General features: G+C 40.1%; 1 pseudogene across 1 annotated transcript; it reads left to right on the top strand.

Moving 5' to 3' along the window:
* The first annotated feature begins 5,971 nt into the window (after positions 1-5,971).
* On the top strand, positions 5,972-7,567 carry LOC108519798 (hsc70-interacting protein pseudogene; annotated as a pseudogene). Its single transcript, XR_001882733.1, has one exon. The product of XR_001882733.1 is annotated as a hsc70-interacting protein pseudogene (transcript).
* Positions 7,568-8,966: the final 1,399 nt, after the last annotated feature.

Here is an 8,966-nt window from a genome sequence, read left to right on the forward strand (position 1 = left end):
GAGGGGTGCAAAGGAATAGTGAAGAAAGTATCTCTGAGGTACAGGAGAGGTATCGAGGATAGGAGATTATAGGGTTTGGTAACACAGGATGGAGAGGTAAGCCAATTTAGTTAACAAGGTGAAGATCCTGAACCAACTGGTAAGATTTGTCCAGTTTCCGGACAGGTAGGATAGGGGAGTTGTAAGGAGAATTTTTAGGCTTTAAAAGGCCATGTTGTAGCAGGTGAGTGATAACACGCTTTAGTCCTCTTGTGGATTAAGATAGGGAGACACAAGAGGCGGATTCAAAGGAGGCCTTGAATTGGGTAAAAGGGCAGCAATGAGGTGTGGCTATAGTCCGGGAATAGTCAGGGAAGCAGATAATTTAGTTAAAATGTCTCAGCCTAGTAAAGGAACTGGACAGGTGGGGATAACTAAAAAAGAGTACATAAAAGAATGTTGTCCCAGTTGACACTAGAGTGGGGGAGTTTTAAGGTGTCTAGAAGCCTGTTCGTCACTACCCACAACAGTTATGGGGGCAAGGGAAACAGGCCCTTGAAAAGAAGGTAATGTGGAATGGGTAGCCCCCATATCGATTAAACAGGGGAGGGACTTACCCTCCACTGTAAGAGTTACCTGAAGCTCGGCATCCGTGATGGTCCAGGGGGCTTCTGAGGCTATCGGTCAGCATCAGTCTTCAGTCACCAAGCTGAGAAGATCTGCGAAGTAGTCGGCCAAAAAAAGTTGGGTTCGAGCTCCACGAGCTTTAGGAGAGGCAGCCATATGAGTCAGACAGTCTGACTTCCAGTGGGGGCCCGCACAGACAGGGCACGGCTTAGGAGGAATCCTGGGCTTGTGGACATTCTGAGGCCCAGTGGCCAGGCTTTTGACATTTGAAGCAAGGTCTAGAAGGAGGTTCTGAAGGAGCCCCTGGGAGCTGTGGATTGGATGTTCTGAAGGGTTTGTATGCTGGAGACATGGTTGTGTGTTGTTTTATGCAGAGGCAAGTAGTCGTAACTCAGAGATACGTTGCCACTTGGCGACTTCTTCTGTTATTGAACACCTTGAAGGCAAGTTTGATTAAATCCTGTTGTGGGGTTTGAGGGCTGGAATCCAACTTTTGGAGTTTTTCTCTAATGTCAGAGCAGATTGGGTGATAAAATGCATATTAAGGATAAGGTGGTCTTCTAGCCCCTCTGGGTCTAGGGCTATAAAGCATCTAAGGGTAGCTACTAAGCAGGCCATGAACTGGGCTAGGTTTTCATCTTTACTTTGAGTAGTTTCCTTTAGTTTGTCATAATTAACAGCTTGGTATGCTGCCTTTTTGAGCCCCTTGACTAACCAGGAGACCATGTAATCTTGCCTAACTATATCTGGGGAGTTCATCTGGTATTGCCAGTGGGGACCCTCTCAGGGATCTGCCCTGGTGCCCTCTTAGAGGCCTGGCTTATGAAGCTGAAGGGTGTCTGAATAGGACTGGGCTAGAAAATAAACTCTTTCTCATTCATCTGGGGAGAGGGTAGAGGTCAGGATGACATTTAAGTAACTCCAGGTTAAGTTGCAGGACTGAGTTAGATATTGGAATTCCTGTATATATTTAGTGGGGTCTGATGAGAAACAGCCTAAATGCTGGTTGATTCGGGAAAGGTCTGATAGAGAAAAAGGCACATGTACCCTGACTATGCTTTCAGTTCCAGCCACCTCTCTAAGAGGAAATTATTGGGCAGGTGGGGGAGAGCTAGTCATGGAATGAAACTGTAAGCCAGACCGGGTGTGAGGAGGGGAGGTAATAGAAGAGTTATAGGGTGGGGTTGTAGAGGCTATGGAAGAATTGGGACCCGATTCAGCCTGGGACCCAATTCATCCTCGTGACAAGTGACTGGGGGAGGAGGAGAGAGGTTAGAGCGGTCAGTGGAAAAGAAGGATTCAGAGGAATTCAGAAGATTCTGAGCTAGGGGTTTAGACCGAAGGAGCGGACAGGAGAGAAAGAAGGAAAATCTGGGACAAGTCGCATTGGGAACAGAGACTAGAGAGGGAGTGAAGTGTAAAAAATGCCTGGACATAAGGCAGCACAGACCATTTGCCCAATTTTTGAAAAATATTACCTAGTTCCTGTAGGATAGACAAATCAAAAGTGCCATTCTCTGGCCACTTGGCACTATTGTCGAGTTAGTATTGGGGCCAAGTGGTATTACAGGAGAAAATAAGACATTTAGGTTTTAGGTCAGGTGCTAGGCTAAGGCGTTTTCAATTTTTAAGAACACAGGCTAAAGGAGAAGAAGGAGGAATGGAAGGCAGAAGGTTGCCCATAGTGGAGAAGGTAAGTTTATGGAGGAGGATGGAGACACGGAGAAATGGAGATGAGGAGCTACCAGGCTTCCAGTAGGCGTCCCTGATTGAGTCCTGGGCTGTAATGTGGGTGAGCAGCCAAAGCAGGCATCCCTGCAATTGACCTCCCACCAAAGGAATATGGGTGAATGATCAAGGCAGGCATCCCCGCGCTGATCAGACACCAAAGGAAGACTGTCTTCCCAAGTCCGTGACCGACGTCGGGGTTTTTGAATGCACAGATAAAGTGTGTCTCCTTTTTGTCTCTACCAGGAAGGGAGAGAAACTGAAATTGAAAGGAGAGAGATTGAAGGGAGGCAAGAGAGGTTAGGTACAAGAGTGGAAAAACCGCGTACCCGAGCCGCTTACCCGAGTGCGAAGAATTGCTTACCGATTTGAACTTGGTGAGATGGTCCTTGGGCTGGCGGGTCTGATGACCCGAGGTCATACGTGGATCTCCTCACAGAGGGAGCGTGAGGACAGGGGACTGGTTTCCCGAAGGAGTTCCCCTGCCCTGGGTCTTTGGCACCAAATGGTTCGCGCGTCCGTGTAAGAGACCACCTGAACAGGCTTAGTGTGAGCAACAAGGCTGTTTATTTAGTTGGGTGCAAGTGGGCTGAGTCCGAGAAAGAAGTCAGCGAAGGGTGGTGGGATTATCATTGGTTCTTACAGGTTTGGGTCGTGGAGTCATGAACAATTTTTTGCGGTCAGGGGATGGGTGTTACAAAGTGTGTTCACAAGGGCAGGAGGGTGTATTGTCACAAGGGTGTGGAGGAATGTTACAAAGTACATTCACAAGGACGGGGCGGGGGAGAATATCACAAAGTTCATTATCACAAGGGTGGGGGAATGTCAGGATAGCTTGACCTTGGTGTGGCCAGCTCAGAGGAGCTTACAATAACTAATTATACAGTCTATAATACACAATGTATATTCGTTACTTTTTTAAAGTATAATATCCACTAGTCTCTCACAAGAAACAGATGTTTCTCTAAATTTTAACCATCATGAGAGACTAAAAGACATTTAATGTAATAATAAAATTCTAAACTTGAAGTCCAAAACTATAAAGCAAACAAAAGATACGCTCCTTATAGTAACTGGGAAAAGAAATTCTGTTCTGAGAATTTTGCTCAAAAACAAAATTAAACAATAATTTTAAAAAAGAACAAAAATTTAATTGGTAATGGTCGAATATGGTGATACATCTGTTAAAAAAATCTTTGTCAACAGTAATCCAAATTTTTCAATTTCGTGGATGTGCATTTCGTCTGTGCTAATAGAAGTTCACACAAGTTAACACTAAAGCTAGTGCCATATTCCTTCCAATTTTGACTTCATTATCTCCTAGTGCCTTGGAATTCTCTGAATCAAGCCAGCAAAAGGAAAAACAGATTATATGGAGGAGCCAATATTGCCAGTAAAAATAACCCATGGAGTGATATATATCACTTCCACTCCCATGTTGTAGCCTGAACCTGGATAGGAGAATGGATTCGGAAGTCAGTTATGTACTCAAGGTGTCCCTGGAGAAGAAGCACTGCTAATTGTAGGTATCAAATAGTCATGAAATGGCTTGTGATGGTAGCTATGATTATGGCCAGAAATAAAAGCCATTTACTGGAATTAATATTTGCCTTTCAAATCTTGAATGCTGTACTCATTTAAAAAATCTTTTAGGCCGGGCACAGTGGCTGATGCCTATAATCCCAGAACTTTTGGAGGATGAGGCGGGTGGATCACGAGGTCAGGTGATTGAGACCATCCTGGCTAACACTGTGAAACCCCATCTCTACTAACAATACAAAAAATTAGCTGGGCGTGGTGGCATGCACCTGTAGTCCCAGCACTCGGGAGGCTGAGGCAGAAGACTTGCTTGAACCCAGGAGGCGGAGGTTGCAATGAGCAACCACTGCAGTGAGTGATAGCACCACTGCACTCCAGCCTGAGCAACAGAGTGAGATGCTGTCTCAAAAAAAAAAAAAAAACACTTTCAAAGTAAAGTAATAATTCAAACTCAAAGGTTTCCATAATGTAAGTTGCATTAGTATTGTATTCTAAAAAATAGCCTCTTTTCCTAGTTTAGTGGCAAATTTGGAATGATTAGGCTTGTGATTTTACAACACAGCAGCGCAGAATATCAACTCTGGGTCATAAAATTGATACAAACTAATATCTCCAATATTTGTAAAACTATTTAAGATTCCTGTGTTATTTAAAATATTTTTACGGTTATTTTTTTAGCTTAGATTGTAATAGAATTGACATTAGTAAGTAATTGCTGTAACCATTGCTTTATTTTTTGTGTTATAGATTTTTCTAAGAAATTATCTTGTACATTCACTTTGATTATCTCAACTTAAAGACAAATAGTGCATCAGGGTTGAAAATCTTGAAGGATCCCTGAGTTTTGAGTGAGATCAGTATTAAGGAAGGAGTTAGTTCCCAGTTTTGTGTTGTCAAACTAGGGGAAATAAAAAAGGCAACATCTAGGGCTGAGAGTTCATCAACAACCAGAATGACAATTTCAAAAAGGTATTCCAAGTGGGCCAGGCCAAAGGAAAAGCCCAGGTATGATGGTGTGAAAATGAAGTAATCTGGTTGAAGAAACAAGTTAGATTCAATGAAATACTAGAATATGAAGGCAGAAGTCATTTTATAAATAAAATGAAGTTTCTTCTGTGAGAGAAAGGGTACAATTGTGAATCACAAGCCAGTGCGTAATATTACTCAATTACACACAAAAAAAGTTTTTCAGAATTAAGACAACTACTATTTGATTCAAATGCAAATTTATCAATGACTGTTTTCTTCAAAACTTATAAAGAAAACCATGACATTGCTCTAAAATAAGTTCAAGGTGAAAGACTAGGTGGCGGATCAATCCTTTGACAATCCACAGTATTTTCTCTTCTGAAATATAAAAAGGTTAAAATTGTGCTAAGCCCGATATTAAAAAAAATAAATAAATAAAGTAGTGTCTCATCTCACTAGTGAGAAAACAAAAACATATGAAGACAAGAAAACTGGCTACATTATTTCACCAAATAGAATAACCATAACAACTGGGAACAGTAGTTATAATAAATGAATTATTCAGTAACTGGGAGAAGTTTAATTAGAACCAGTGAACTCTCTTTTTTACTCAGACACTAAATTTTTACCATCCAATACTAACAATAAAATTTTATTTATTTGTGCTTTTCCTGTTGTATTAATGAAAATATTAACTATTAAAAAAAGACTATGAAATAAAGTGAAATAGAAATGTAAAATCAAGACCAGAGAAAAGTAAACCACATTTATGTTCCTGAAAAGGCTTTCATAGTTGATTTAAGATTTAAAACTAATCTCAACTAAACAGCCAAGTCTTTAGGGACAATCTCTTCCCTATCTGAACTAAGGAGATACATCTATAAATTTTAAAATAAATGTATCCCTCGCTTAAATGTAATGTACAGTATGCAGTCTCTTGTCAACATTTGTATAGTAAAACAAGAAAATAGAAGAAAAAGAAGTAGAAATTTTGTTTTAGCACAGTATTTTTGTATAAGTTATGGGACATGAGGATGAGTGGAATATATGACAAGTCAAAGAAGGACTGTCTTGCTTAAGTTTTTCATTCATGAAAGGGCTCATGAAATTTAAATCATCTTCTGCGCGGTCACGCCGAGCCAGCACCTGGGCCTGGAACAGGGCCGTAGTCCCCCAGCTTCACCCACCACCTCTCTACCATGGACCCCCGCAAAGTGAAGGAGCTTCGGGCCTTTGTGAAAATGTGTAAGCAGGATCCGAGCGTTCTGCACACCGAGGAAATGCGCTTCCTGAGAGAGTGGGTGGAGAGCATGGGGGGGTAAAGTACCACCTGCTACTCAGAAAACTAAATCAGAAGAAAATACCAAGGAAGAAAAACCTGATAGTAAGAAGGTGGAGGAAGACTTAAAGGCAGAGGAACCATCAAGTGAGGAAAGTGATCTAGAAATTGATAAAGAAGGTGTGATTGAACCAGACACTGATTCTCCTCAAGAAATGGGAGATGAAAATGCAGAGATAATGGAGGAGATGATGGATCAGGCAAATGATAAAAAAGTGGCTGCTATTGAAGCCTTAAATGATGGTGAACTCCAGAAAGCCATTGACTTATTCACAGATGCTATCAAGCTGAATCCTCGCTTGGCCATTTTATATGCCAAGAGGGCCAGTGTCTTCATCAAATTACAGAAGCCAAATGCTGCTATCCGAGACTGTGACAGAGCCATTGAGATAAATCCTGATTCAGCTCAGCCTTACAAGTGGCGAGGGAAAGCACACAGACTTCTAGGCCACTGGGAAGAAGCAGCCCATGATCTTGCCCTTGCCTGTAAATTGGATTATGATGAAGATGCTAGTGCAATGCTGAAAGAAGTTCAACCTAGGGCACAGAAAATTGCAGAACATCGGAGAAAGTATGAGAGAAAACGTGAAGAGCGAGAGATCAAAGAAAGAATAGAACAAGTTAAGAAGGCTCGAGAAGAGCATGAGAGAGCCCAGAGGGAGGAAGAAGCCAGACGACAGTCAGGAGCTCAGTATGGCTCTTTTCCAGGTGGCTTTCCTGGGGGAATGCCTGGTAGTTTTCCCGGAGGAATGCCTGGAATGGGAGGGGCCATGCCTGGAATGGCTGGAATGCCTGGACTCAATGAAATTCTTAGTGATCCAGAGGTTCTTGCAGCCATACAGGATCCAGAAGTTATGGTGGCCTTCCAGGATGTGGCTCAGAACCCAGCAAATATGTCAAAATACCAGAGCAACCCAAAGGTTATGAATCTCATCAGTAAATTGTCAGCCAAATTTGGAGGTCAAGCGTAATGCCCTTCTGATAAATAAAGCCCTTGCTGAAGGAAAAGCAACCTAGATCACCTTATGGATGTCGCAATAATACAAACCAGTGTGTACCTCTGACCTTCTCATCAAGAGAGCTGGGGTGCTTTGAAGATAATCCCTACCCCTCTCCCCCAAATTCAGCTGAAGCATTTTACAGTCGTTTGCCATTAGGGTATTCATTCAGATAATGTTTTCCTACTAGGAATTACAAACTTTAAACACTTTTTAAATATTCAAAATATTTAAAACAAATTTAAAGGGTCTGTTAATTCTTATATTTTTCTTTACTAATCATTTTGGATTTTTTTTCTTTGAATTGGGCAGGGAAGATATGTATGGAAGATTATTGCTCTAATTTGAGTGAAATAAAAGTTATTAGTGCAAGGCAAAAAAAAAAAAAGAAATTTAAATCATTATTGTAGCTGTCTAAATAGCAATAATTATCAAAATTGGTATTGCTAAATATAAATATTATAAATATATTACATTTTAAAAGTTTTACCAGTTTTAAATGGCATGTCTGTCAGGGCAAAAAAAAAAAAATACTAAAACTAGAAAAGAACAATACAACAAATGAATTAAAAAATTAAATGGAATGGGCCATGGTCTCTATATAAAATAGGGCCCTGGATTCCAGTATGTGCCAAATAATTTTGCTTCATTTCTAATTGTACAAATTACTCTATTAGGCACAAAGTTGTTGTAGAAAGAAACTTAATAAATGCTAATAAGTAACTACTGAAAAATATCACCTGAAGTATTTGATTTTCTTGTGATGAATCAAAATAATATCACTTTCAAATATTCATGTAGTCTAATAGCATATTCAAATGTCCATGTAGCCTATTACAGCGGTACGAAGTATACAAAATTCCACAGGTCTGTGACTCTATAACAGTGAATTTCTTGGATAAACATACCTTACCGATTTTCAGCATTTGAGGACTAAAACCAAACAAAACATTTAAAAAATGTTTTAAGTAGTGTAATGCACTGCTATTAGAAACTGTAATTTCCTTTCTGTATTTATGAAAAAACTCTTCAAAGCTAATTATAATTTACAAATTAAATGGACTCTTGTTCAACACTCTCGACAGTATTTAAATTTTTCTATAACAACTTTCTTATTCAAGAACATTTTTTCTTTGTATTTGTCTTAAATGATAACTGTTCTCCTAATTCTCTTTATTTCACAAAGGCTGCTTCATTTCTGTGCTGTGTTATCCATTTTCCTTTGTCTTCCCCTCATGACAGATGAGTTCCAAATTCTTGTTCTAGGCTTTCTTTTGTGTATATTTATGGATAATTCCATCTTTTCCACAAATTTATGACAGTGCCTCTATAGAAGACCCTTTTAACAAATTGTAAAAACATCCTTCCCTTGCCTATAAGGTTACAGATAACCCGGCACCAGCCCTTCTCTCTGGTGTCACTCCTACTACTGCACTCTCCTGTCACAGCTACTTTGATTTCATTCTCGGAATGTGCCAAGATTATTACTGTTTTAAGACCTTCGAATTAATACCCTTTGCCTGAATTTCTCTGCCCACAGGGTCTTATTGTCAAAAGTTTTTGATAATTAATATGTTATAATACACGTCTTGTATGATCACTCTTCTTTTTCAAAGATTCTGGGCTAATGTCACTGTTTAACCTATGGGGTATGGAATCAGTTTGTATAGTTCTAAGCAATAAGAACAAATTTTATCAATTACTTTCATTAAGTTCACATAAATGTTATAGAGTAATCGGTGAATCTAGGAAGAAATGGCATCGTTAGGGTGTGGGGAAGCCTTTCC

This window comes from Rhinopithecus bieti, unplaced genomic scaffold, assembly GCF_001698545.2.
Source record: "Rhinopithecus bieti isolate Rb0 unplaced genomic scaffold, ASM169854v2 scaffold_49802, whole genome shotgun sequence".
Taxonomy (NCBI): Eukaryota; Metazoa; Chordata; class Mammalia; order Primates; family Cercopithecidae; genus Rhinopithecus; species Rhinopithecus bieti.